This window comes from Zea mays, chromosome 8, assembly GCF_902167145.1.
Source record: "Zea mays cultivar B73 chromosome 8, Zm-B73-REFERENCE-NAM-5.0, whole genome shotgun sequence".
NCBI lineage: Eukaryota > Viridiplantae > Streptophyta > Magnoliopsida > Poales > Poaceae > Zea > Zea mays.
In genome coordinates, this window is record NC_050103.1 from 123,337,977 (window position 1) to 123,351,359 (window position 13,383).

A 13,383-nucleotide genomic window follows, 5' to 3' on the forward strand; every position below is an offset into this window, starting at 1 on the left:
GACTTCTTTCTTCTCTTTCGTCGCTTTGAATGCAACGGGTTGCACCTTGGGTGTGGAGGTGTCACCTTGCTCCAAGTCGACGATGTGTTTGGAGCCTTTGATCATTAGTTCAAGGCTCACAAACTTTCCTATCACTTCCTCGGGAGACATTAGTTTGTATCTAGGATCCCCACGAACTAATTGAACTTGAGTAGGGTTACGAAATACAAGGGATCTTAGAATAACCTTGACCATTTCATGGTTATCCCATTTGGTGCTCCCGAGGTTGCGCACTTGGTTGACCAAGGTCTTGAGCCGGTTGTACATAGCTTGTGGCTCCTCTCCTTGGTTGAGGACGAATCGACCGAGCTCCCCCTCGATCGTCTCCCGCTTGGTGATCTTGGTTACTTCATCTCCTTCGTGTGTGGTTTTAGGACGTCCCAAATCTCCTTGGCACTCTTTAGCCCTTGCACCTTATTATAATCCTCTCGACACAAGGATGCGAGGAGTATAGTAGTTGCTTGGGAGTAAAAGTGCCATATTTGGGCGACCTCATCTGAATCATAATCTTTGTCCCCCACATTTGGTACCTACGCTCCAAACTCAACAATGTCCCTTATGCTTGCGTGGAGTGAGGTTAGGTGATGCCCCATTTTATCACTCCACATAGAATAATCTTCACCATCAAAACATAGAAATACGGGAGTAACGAAGTAACGAAGTGGCATATTACTATACTTTGTCCCCCACATTAGGTGATGCCTAATGGAATTGAAAGTAATGGAGTGCGCTTAGAAATACGGGAGTAACGAAGTGGCATCTTACTATACTTCTTCCGCTCATGGCGCTTAGAAGTGACGGATGCCACGTCGGATCCGGATGTGGGGGGCGACGAAGAGTCGGTCTCGTAGTAGACCACTTTCTTCATCTTCTTCTTCTTGTCGCCACTCCGATGCGACTTGACGCGGGGAGGTTATTCCTCCCTTCCTTTGGCGCCGGACTCCCTTGATGGAGCCTTCCCGTGGCTTGTGGCCTTCTCGCCGGTTTCCATCTCCCTCTTGGCGGATCCTCTCGACATCACTTCGAGTGGTTAGACTCTAAATGAAGTACCGAGCTTTGATACCAATTGAAAGTCGCCTAGAGGGGGGTGGATAGACGGAATCTGAAAATTATAAACTTAAGCACACACTACACGCCAGGGTTAGCGTTAGAAATGAATCCGAGTCTGAAAAGAGAAGGGAAAACAAATCAACCAAGAAATAATGCGGATGAACGCGGTGATTTGTTTTACTAAGGTTCGGTTCTAAAGAACTTAGTCCCCGTTGTGGTGGTCACAAAGACCGGGTCTCTTTCAACTCTTTCCCTCTCTCAAATGGTCACCTAGACCGAGTGAGCTTTCTACTTTACTTCTCACGGGTCACTTAGACCCCGCAAGGACCACCACACAATTGGTGTCTCTTGCCTTGCTTACAAAGAACTTGAGAGTAACAAGGAAAAGAAAATAAAGCCAACCAAGCAAACAAGAGCAACAAGAAACACAAGTGGTCCTCTCACAAGCCCTAATGCGCTAGAGTTGAATTTGGGGCTTTGAGTGGATCAATCGCTTTGATTTGTGTCTTGGAGTGAAGTCTATTGCTCTTGTATTGAATGCAATGTGTGGAATGCTTGGATGCTTGGAGTGGTGGTGGTTGGGGGTATTTATAGCCCTCAACCACCACATAGCTGTTGGGGTGGCTGCTTTCGATGGGCGCACCGGACAGTCCGGTGCGCCAGCCACGTCACCCAACTGTTAGGTTCGGGAGCATCTGACCGTTGGAGGCTCTGTCTTCTAGTGGCACCAGACAGGCACTGTTCACTGTCCGGTGCGCCTCTGAGGAGTGGCTCTGCTCTGCCACGCACTGTTGCGCACTGTTCTCTGATTCTTCAGCTTTTGCAGACGATCGTTGCACGAAGTAGCCGTTGCTCCGGAGGTGCACCGGACAGTCCGGTGGCACACGGGACAGTCCGGTGAATTATAGTGGAGCGCGGCCTGAGAAACCCGAGAGTGGAGAGTTGGACGTTGTATGGTCCTGGTGCACCGGACACTGTCCGGTGGCACACCGGACAGTCCGGTGCGCCAGACCAGGGTACACTTGGTTTCTTTGCTCCTTTGAATTTGAACTCTTTCTTCAATTTTTTATTGGTTTGTGTTGAACCTTTATGCATCTGTAGAATATATAATCTAGAGCAAACTAGTTAGTCCAATTATTTGTGTTGGTCATTCAACCACCAAAATTATTTATAGGAAAAGGTTAAACCCTATTTCCCTTTCACGCGGTAAAGGTCGCCGACCCCACGTGCACGCGGAGTTGGATGGTGCTGGCGACAGCCACCCCGGCAACGACGTGTAGAGAGAACACGGGTGCCTCCTCGCCCACCTCGGCCTCAGCGAGTTCGAAGCCGTCGATGAAGAAGATGCGGTGACACACCCTGTTGTTGCCACGCGAATATGGCTCATTGCAATTATAGCAAAGGCCGAGACGGCGCCGTTCCGCCTGCTCCTCCACCGAGAGGCGCTTGGTGGCATGTCCCCCTCTCTGGTCAGCGGCACTGGAAGGGCCAGAGGCGCCTTTGGAGCGGGCAGCGCTGGCTGCACGGGCACTGGAAGTACGGCCACCGCGAGTGCCGCCTGCCGTGGAACGATAACCGGTAGAAACGCCCGGGCCGCCGCCCTGGGGGCCGCCTGGTTGAGGCGATCCAGCTCCACCAGCTCCAGTTGGTGAGCCAAACTCATGGCCACCACGAGTGATGCCGGTGCGTGGACGCGCACCTCGTGGCTGAGCGGGGGCAGTAGACCGCCGGTGTAGAGTTGTGCCCTTTGCTCCTGATCAAGGCGGCCTACACGCGGAAGGAGCGCTTGGAACCTGTTGGAGTACTCCTTGACGGTCCCAGTACGGCGGCATTCGGAGAGCTCGAACAGCGGCGCCGAACGCATGGCCGGCCCGAACCGCAGGCTGAGAAGCTCCTTGAATCGCCCCCAAGGAGGCGTGCCTTCATCTTCTTGGAGCTGGATAAACCAGAATTGGGCAATGTCCTCCGGCATGGTGCGCTGCTGGCGGAAATAGGATTCGCACCGGTTGATGAACAACAGCGGATCCGTCTTACCGTCATATCAGGGAAAATCCAGCTTCTGGAACCTGGGCGGCCGATCGGTGTGGTGCTGGCCGTCGGGACAGCTGTCAGCGTCTGACGACGAGGCCGCCTTCGCCTTGAGGCCCACCACATCGGTAGACAGGGTCTTCAACATCTTGACAACGTCAGCGAGGCTTGGCTCTTCGTCAGCCATGGCCGGATGCACAGAGGGGGACGCAGCCGAGGGTGGTGGTGACGGTGGAGGGGATGTTGGTGGCGTTGTGGATTGGGATGCAGTGGCGGTGGATCGGAAGGATCGACGTGACGTTGATACCAGGTTGTCAAGAGCAGTGTTCGGCAGGGATGCCGGACCTCGACTCCGGAGCTCGTATTCTCGCTCCGTGATTACTCCGGTAGGGTTATGCCCCTGTGCCGCTGACACGCTCACCGGGTTATGCCCCCTGGCTCACGGTTTGAGAGGAGAGGGAGGTGAGATTGGTTTAACTTGTGCTTACCGACTGAGTACGGTTACAAGATATAAATAGCCTCAGGCCCAATTGACCAAAGCAGCAGGCTCCTCTAATTTAGAACTAAAATAGTAAGCTAATCTTTGTTTCCTTATTCTTTGTTTCCTTCTTGCGCTGCTACTCTTTCCTTCCCTAATCTTTGTTTCCTTATTCTTTGTTTCCTTCTTGCGCTGCTACTCTTTCCTTCCTTTTCTTTCCTTCTTAGCCACGCGTTGATACTCTTTCCTTCTCAGTGTCGGCCAGTTGTTTGGCGCGCTCCTGCGCACGGCGCATGTCCCTGGCTCGGCGGCGCCTGGTGTACGTGCGCCCGAACATGACAGGGCACAAGGCCCCGAGGATGCCAGACTGTCATCAAACTAGATTTGTTGTGAGTTTGTTTTTCGTTGATGGTGTTCTGTAGGATATTTTGTCAATATCTAGGGATATGGCCTTTTTTGGGCGCCGACAAGATTATTGAGTCTTTAAATTATAAATATAGTTAAGAGATAATATATACAGAGAGTTCTATAGAGATGAACTTTGGTACTTTTTTTCCAGATAGCTTAATAAAAACTCCTCAAAAAACTCTAATATTAAATAGAGTTGTACATGTACTTGCACCTATAAGTTTTCCACGCCTTCTACATCCATATTTTATTCTAGAAAGAAGTATGAAGTTAACTTAGTGGCAGGTTGCTGGTTGGCCGTTTGGCTGCTCATACACACACGCAACAAAGAGAGATGAGAAGGTGTTGAGCCAAAACGCGACTTTGGTTTGTCAGTTGGGAACGCGCCGTCTGACGTCTCATGCTCACCTCTAGCTAGGCGCATTTGAGAAATGGCAAATGGTAACCGATAAGCTGTCAAGGCCACTATATTACAGAAATTGGTAATAAATGAGGTTGTTACCGGATCGTGTATATGGACATGTAAAACAGTCTTAGTCTTACGCTGCTGTTTTTCTATAGTGGAGTTTGAAATAGAATATGAGTAACGAAACTGTGATGCAGGAAAACAAGGTCGAAAGCGTTCGTGTTTCTTGTCAGGTTTGTCATCTGCTTACCGTACGTATGTATTGGGACCGCTGTTGCTCTCATGGTTTTTTTTGTGCGATGTTTGATAGACGCACGTACACCGTACACGTTCCTTTCACTGATCGGTAACTAGCTGCGACATATGACACTTGAAGTAGAGAAACACCTTTAAAACGAAAGACAGAATTAGTACGAGAGATCACGACATGTTTGATTTTGTGTGCGTGTGAGATTTTGCAACCGTAGAGGAGTGCTTTATAGCCAATTATGAACAGGTTAAATTTTCTGGAACTATATGTCATGGAAGATGCAAATACGTAATATTTAACTAGGTCAGTGCCCGTGCGTTGCAACGGGAACATATAATATCTCGATAAATTATATATGCACATATGTGTTATATAATTATAAGATAGAGGATGACATATGAGAGCTGTCCGAGATGGCATCGAAGAGAAACTCGGGCCTATGACGCACGGTCACTCACCTAGTGTATTATATAAGGTAGGTGAGTGCCCGTGCGTTGCAACGGCAACATATAATACCATGATGAATTATGTACAAATGTGGGTTTCATTGTTATAGTAAAATGTTCGTGCTTTGCACACAATCATATTTGAATCCGTAGCATCATGTCGCAGCCTACGACCCGTTTCAGAAAGTACAATGCTCTTTGCGCGACCAAGTTTCTCAATAGAGAAACTAACATTTACAAATTTTACTTTAGTCTCCCAGAGTTGAGCCATTGCTTGGTCAATAACCTGAGAAGTAGACTTCAACATTATGTCTGTTTCATAGTTTTGTGTTTCGTGTCTGCTCCACAAAGGATAGGCCCATGGAGGTGGTTTTGGTAGTTGCACATCTCCATTAGCCAATGGTATCCCATCTTTTGATAATTTGTGCCCATCTGATGATCCTTTAGAGTGGCTGGAAAGAAGAAAAAAAGTCATTACCAGAATGACATCTGTTTGGGGAAATGGTACCCCTGACATAACTCCACATCGTGACATGGTCAATGGCAGGTGGGTCCCACACCCAGCTGGTCCGCATGTCACCACGTCAGGATGCAGGTGCATCAGAGGATTCCTTCCAGTAACAAAGTGACAAAGGCCACCATTTCATTGTTTATCAAAAAAAATCAATAGAAACTCCAGTTGTGAGCTATGCGTCTCTAGTCTCATATATACAAATAAAAATTAGTACAAAAACAAGCCTGACCAGGTTTATGAAAGACTCAACATTAACTTTCATTGAACATACAGAAAACCAGCATACCTAGGAGCTTCTGCTTTTAAAACTTCAACACATATAAGGTAAGGAGCTTTCTCCCTAGAATTCAGAAGAACAGACTCGTCTTCAGGTATATGAACCACTCGATATATGCCCTTTCCCATCGGAAAGCATACTCCTAGCCATAGAAGAATAAAGAAAATATTATGATGTTATTCTAACTATGGTAATATGGTATGTAAATAAACTTAAAAACACATTGGTTCAGAGCTTCAAGTCAAGAAGAGAGTGCTCTTCTTTAACACAAACACTGGCTAGGCATATTGCTCTGATGCCTTATGCATTTAATTCAGTACACCACAGTCTGTAAATTACCTAGGTGCTCAGTTCAGCAGAAACAAAGAAACTAACTCCAGTCCTTACAATGGTGATGGCAACTGATGAACGAAAAATATGACAGAACAAGTTCTATCAAAAAGCTATTCAAGTAATCTATGCAGATGACTGAAACTGATTTTTAAAGATTGTTCATCAAAAACATTTTCCATAATACAAACCTCAGACACAAATGGACAAGGCAAAAAATATAAATGTACATCCTCTAACTACCAATGGAAGATGCTAATGTAATACTACCAGCAATGCAAATAACAAAAGGCTTAACAAAACTATATATAGAACAAAAGTTCAGGAGCTATCCTGAATATGACAGCAGAAATCATCTCCATTTTTTTCAGCAGAAGCAATCTGGCTATTGATCTCTATAAGAGACTGCCACACAAAAGAAGATATCATTGCAGTGCAGGGTACAAGTTAAAATGTGAAAAGAACAAAGAGAGTGCAATGATTAGCACAGGATGACTGAAGGGTTGTGAAATGAATAGCCATGTAGTTACATGGTAATGTGTTTGATCTACCTCCCGGAGGGCAATCTTACGATCCTCAATAGGAAATATGTCTACCAGGCCATAAGATGTATCACATAAAGCCTGAACAAGTTCCAACGAAGCATAGTAAGAACCTTTTCGAAGCTCTGCTACTGCATTAATTGGTAATGGTGGTTTCCCACTTTGCTTCTCATTGATTCCTGTAGTACCAGGGTGTTTCTGCAATGCATATCACCACAATTAGGATGATGAGGACAGATGCAAAAAGAAATCACTGTAAAAAACAACATATAAAAACTGGCATAATATAGTACTATAACATGAACACGAGATATCGTATCAAGCAGAAAAATAACATGAGACCAGATCCTTGCCTCTTTTGCCATTTTTGACCCAAAAATCTCAGAATCTTCAAGTGAGCGGTCTCTATCACGGAATAGCCTCTTAAAAAAGCTTTCTGATCCTAGGCTCCCCTCAGAAAGATTGTTAGATTGACTGCTTTCTATGTGCCCACTCTTAGGATCTTCTGGGTGCACTCTAAACAACCTACGGAATGACAAAAACTCTGGATTATCTTCCTCTTCGATACCACTACTTCCCTTACCATAATCATCATTTTTATCAGGTCCCTCAGTTCTCCTCTCCTCAAGTTTATCCTTAAATAATTTGCGGAAGAAGTTTTCTTTATCACCTTCCTCACACTTGTCATCTTCATTCCTGTCATGAACAATCCCTTTCTTTTCTTCATTCTTATCCTTGAAAAGCCTGCGAAAGAAATTATCATCATCTGCATTTTTATGGCCTTTATCATCTTCCTCTTTCTTGCTTGGTGTGCTGCCTTCCTTTTTCTCATCGTTTTTCTCCTTAAAGAGTTGCCTGAAAAAACCATCTCTCTTATCATCTTCTATGTTCGCACCAACCTTTTCTCTCTCATCTGGCTTTTGATGCCCTTCATCTTTCCTCTCCTCATTCTTATCTTTGAAAATTTTGCGGAAGAAACCTTCTCTGTCATCATCTTCCACACTCTTGCCCAGTCTTTCCTCATTCCCATGTCTTGCATGATTACTATCTCTCCTCTCCTCGTTCTTATCCTTGAACATCCTGCGAAAAAATCCTTCTCATCATCCTCACCTTGCCTGTCCTCCTTATCACGAAAAAGTCGCTTCAACAAACCATCTGAGCTTGGTGTCAGTTCCATGTCCTCCTCTTTGCTATCCCTGAGTAATCTGCGGAAGAAACCATCTCTATCACTTTCTTCCTCCTCATTATCCTTCTCCCTGCTAAGATGCGGTCCTACGCATAAATGGATCTCACGCTCTTATAGCCCTCCTCGGTGGCAGCGAACCTTCCACCAGGTCTGGTAGCAAGCGGCCCATGGCAGCGACCGCAGGCATGCCGTCGCGGCCAGGCATGCCCTCGACCCCTCCTCTTTCCTCTCCCATAAACCCTAAACCGCCCTATTCCCCACTCGATTTCGCCATGGAAGGCGACGAGGCCTCGACGCCGCCTCCCCCGCCGTGGATGCAGAACTCCTCGCTCATGGCGCGCACCACGGACGCTGTGCCCTCCGCGTCCTCCACCGTCTTCTCCACGTACACCACCCCGCTCGTTGTCCCTGTGCCTGCTCCAGAACTCCTGCAGCAACTCCTCGTCCCTCGCCTCGCCTCGTCGCGCCCGCCCATCCCAACCCAGTTCCGGAGCTTGAACCGCACCACCGTCAGCGACATGGTCCCGGTCTCCGGCATCCGCGCCGCGTACGCCAGCGCCTCGCGGTCGTCAGCGCCACCCAGAAAGTAGAGCGCCGCTCGCTGGAGCAGGCACATCGCCGATGAGGGTGGGGGAAGGGATGGGGCGGCGGCGCGATTGCATCCGTGGGAGGGAAGATGCGAGGGGTTTGGCTGATTTTTTGAGTATGGGCTTGGGTGCGAGGAGGCGGTGTCGTAGGGCGCGACAGGGTGCAGGCCGGGTCGCGCGGAGGTCGCACAATTCGCGGAGGTGGGGGTGCGGATGGGGATGGGGCGGCGGCAGGGTGGGGAAGGGGAGGTGGGGGAACGATCGCGGGCGTGGGCGGGCGAACGGTGTGGATTCACGGAAGCGAACGGACGGTGCAGATTCACCGAAGGCAGAACACAAAAAGGCAGGCTACTATTGCTAACTTAATAAGTAGTAGAGATAGGTAAATATCCGTGTGTTGCAACGGGGTAAAAATAGTGCAACTATAACATATGTATGGACATGTGTTGTGCAGAAAACAAGCAAATCACTGTGATAAACTCATAATGACTTGTCACCTTGTTCGAAGGGGGAAAAGGTGATCCTTAGTCTTACAGCTTTAATAAGAGAACCATACATGTATCACCGCATTACTCCAATAATGAAACAGGTGTATAATATAGTGGTCATCTTGTCATCGTTTGCATGTAGGATCACTCTGCCTGCTATTAGTCTACTTCTCCCTCCGTTCCAAATTGTAAGTGTCTCAAGATAGATAGTTTTTACTATGTCTCTAGATGTAACATATGCCTTAGGTACATAGCAAGCTAACAAGCAGTTAATTATAACAATGGATTTATTTTCTAAGCCTGCTTGTCAGTACCACGTTGCATGCATTGCAACTGACGCTACCAGTGAATCTGAGTCAGGAAAAAAAAGCAAAATGCAGAAAGATAGATCAGAAAACTATTGGGTGCAAGCTAACCTGTCATGGCAAATGTGCCACCAAGAACTGCACAAAGACGAGTTATAAAATGAAGGAAGTTCCTTCTTTCCTCTTTGATGGTGAATGTAATTGGTGAGAGATCATACAGAAAGTACACCGCTACATGAAAAAAACGCTTCAGCTTTTAGAATAGATGAAGATAGCATGGTTGAAAAGGAAGGGAGGGGGTAGCTACCTGGCCAGGCCCTCTCAGTTGGGCGAATGGAAAGAAAATACTCCGTGACAGAACCCTGATTTGTTGGCAATATTTTCTTTGACAGATATTTGTACTCAGTCGGAACAACCTCTATATCAATTGGACAAAAAGTAGAGAGCTTTCTCACAAGCTATTACAAAACTCAAATCAACTTAAAATTTGGAACAACTAGAGTATTATATAGCATCTGTAGATAACAGTTGGCAATTTATCAGAAAAGTTTACCATCATGCAAAGTACTCATTGTGACAAAAAAACACAGATACTTTAACAATTGAATGCTAAACTTATGGTGAGAAGTGCTCTATCTAAACGAATATGGAAGCTTGACTTACCTTTAGTCCTACTGCAGCCAAAGTTTCTTTCACCAATTCACCAATGCGATCCTCGGGTAAGCTTGAATTTTCATATCTAAAGCAAAGGATGGATGTATCAGAGATGAAAGCTGAACAGAAGCAATTACTGAAAAAATGACCTTCTGGCAGGCATGTTCCCTTACAAAAGGAATCCAACATTTTCACGAACTGTGAGAGAATAAAAAAATGCAGCACTTTGAAAGACCTGTATCACAACACCACATCAGAATGTTCAGGCACAAGAAAATATAGAATATAACATGAGGTGTAGGACAAAATGCAAGATCACTGGTACCTATCTGATCCGGTTTCATCCATTCCTTGAAGGTAGCTATTGAAATAGCCACTGAGCTTCCCTAATAAAGATGTTTTAAATTTTAAACAAACAAACCTGTCTCCTGAGGAGGAGCAGAGATCGGTGCATTGTATCAGCACAGACCCTGCAATACCTGAAGTTGCCCATGAAACCTTTGGGCGTAAAGCAATTTGAAAACTTTCCCTTTCATTTCTTGCTGCCAAAAGGTTGACCTGAAGGAAAATATAAAGTTTGGACATTTTGGTAAGTAACATAATGAGATAGTAATAAGTCAAATCATGGCTGAAAGCACAATGAATCTGATCACAATTGAAAAATGCAATGCCACATTCAAAAGAACAAGAACATGTGTGTGTCGGTGTGTTGTGGGGAGGTTCTTTTACTCCCCATTGTATTCCCTTCTTTCTTAATGGAATGATGCACAATTCTCTTGAGTGTTTGAGAAATGAGAAAAAAAAACACTCCGTGTATCAGGGAAACAATTGAACAGTATAACATACTTTTAGTGACATGCTGAAGCAAGAAACCAGTGGAAACAAAATGTAACCCAACTTACTTTCTCTAGAGGCCGAGGCGCTTCTTGCTGGCTAACATTTGCTGTGCTGGGCATAGACCAGACGTGCAAAAGATTATCTGAGTGTACGTTTGTAGGATCAATCACACCAGCACCAAGATTTGTACCCCGCAAACCTCCATCCACCCATCCATAGCTAGTTCCTCTAGCTACACCTTCAACAGTCGGTACTGAAACATTTTGTGTCTTTCCTCCTGTGATGACACAAAAGAGAATGATCTACAGTCAAAGACCAAAGTGGGATTTAAGCAACAAGGTTACAAAATCTAATAAATGTCAATCAAAATCTAAAAATAACTTAAAATCTCTCATTGTTAGAAAGAAAGCTATTGCTCATCATGGACCAGAAATTATAGTATGCAAAAGGTTTTCAACCAATGTATACTGTGCAACAAAATGCAAACTGTCAGTATAAGAGGTCGCAATGCACTTGACATTGATAGAAATAAAACAATGTTCAGCCTCATGGATAAAGGAATGTGCTAGCTATGCGCCTATGCACACTATGTAAATCATGCCCATCTCTCTGAATAATACAATATGGTCACAATTTGTGTGCTTAGCTCAAGTGCTCAACTAATACATGTTTTCCCATCACAGCTTGGTAAGCAAACTCATGCCCTCTGATACATTATAGTTTGGGAAGCATCTATTATAAACCAATCACTTGAAGCCTCCCCTCCCTGTACTACTCTAAATAAACCTCATCCAAAGTCTGATGTACTGAGGTATCAAGATATCACCTCAAATATGGATGTGCACAAGATATTTCTCCATCTAAGTATGACATAGATATGGGTGTGCAATTAGTTAATGGATCTTGGGTAGAACAAGGGAACAAGTATGATTTTAGTCAGATATGAGTAAAAATCCTTGAGCCTGCACAGAAATGTTGCATCTCAAGCTAATTAGCCATTCAGAGCCTATGTGGATATGGTGCTCCTCGAGCTAGTTAGCCATTCAGTCTCACCATTTATTGCTTCACTGCCATCCCTAAACCTTTTGGCTTGATCCATTTCCTATATTTCACAATTAAGCCAAACTGATAGCATGGTTTTGGCCTCCAAACAACAATGACATAAAATGCACGACAACACACTTTTACTTGCTCACGACTGAATGTATTGAATTGTCAGGTTGCCAATGGCCCCAGTGAATGACAGAACGAGCTTGACCATCCCCATCAAATTTGTGTTCACATTACGCCATTAAGGTTTAGGGATGGCAGATAAGAATTGGAGTCAGATTTAGATTCTTGTATCCTCTCAGATTTGGACAGGGGTGTTAAAATAAAGGTTTTTAACTCCTGGTTTTGAGAGAAGAAAAACTCCCATCTTAGAAGATATTTATCTCCTGGTTTTTATCATCATCATTCTAATGCGGATAAACCACTCCCGAATTCAATTGTTTTGCCTTAAGAAAACAGTGCTAGTGTACAAAAGCTAAAGTTGTTGGCATAAAAACATTAATAAAATAACTCACCGTTACCAAGGTCAAAACCTTTGTTCTTTGTAGCCTCTTCAAGTCCTAAACGCTTTCTTAGCCTCTCCTAAAACCTATCCTGCAGATATCACCACCAAATATAGATGATTAAAAAAGCAAGTTTTGCACTAAAAGAATCACAACCCAAATATAAAACATTGAAACAAAGGCAAGCATCAAATAAACATGGAGAAAATCTGATAGAGGCAAAAGTGCCACTTAAGTATGCATCATTTAGATTCATGTGCCCCTTCTCCTACCTTCATTTTCAACCACCTTAAAATCACAACTATCACCTATTCACTGGAACTTGTGAAATGTAGAAATGGTGGATACAAAAAGGGTGAAATGGTCATTGAAAAGCTATATTTCTTTACAATGCAAGGATTTCTATAAGAGGGTGCTTGGGCTACATAAAATATTTTGATGCACATTTCACAAACTTCACTGGTGGTGTGGAGACAATTGAGAACTGTGTTTGTTTGCATGAGGAGGATCATGGGATCCTTTGGAAACACCAAGACTAGAGAACTGGTTTAGCAGAAGTAAGGCGGTCATGGAGGCTCACTGTTTCATTTATCTGTACAGTTGCAAACTATGAGTATGGTTTTTACTTTGCTTAACTTTTCCATCGTTTTCTCATAGATATTGAGAAGGAAGCAGACATCATGTGTGGCAGCTCGAACCATCATATCAGACAAGGGCCTAATTGTCCAAAAGTTAGGGTCCTGAAATCCATCAATTAATATTATTTGTAAGGTTTCTCAAGAAGACGTGCTTTCAAAACAACAGAACATCTAATGGTAAGACGCTATCAGAGAAACTAAACACAATGTTATGACCTCAAACTGGAGAGGAGAGAGCTCTCATGTCTAGCGGCAAAGTCGCTTCCGGAGCTTGTGCTTGTTCATCTTTCACTTGTGCTGAGCATAGCTGCCTCGCGAACTACTTGCAACTGTCAAAAGAACAAATATGGTCAACGATTGAACATCA

At 44.7% G+C, this 13,383-nt stretch overlaps 1 pseudogene; it reads right to left on the bottom strand.

The window, feature by feature from the left end:
* Positions 1-5,179: 5,179 nt before the first annotated feature.
* LOC109941860 (phosphatidylinositol 4-kinase beta 1-like) lies at positions 5,180-8,570 on the bottom strand (annotated as a pseudogene).
* Positions 8,571-13,383: the final 4,813 nt, after the last annotated feature.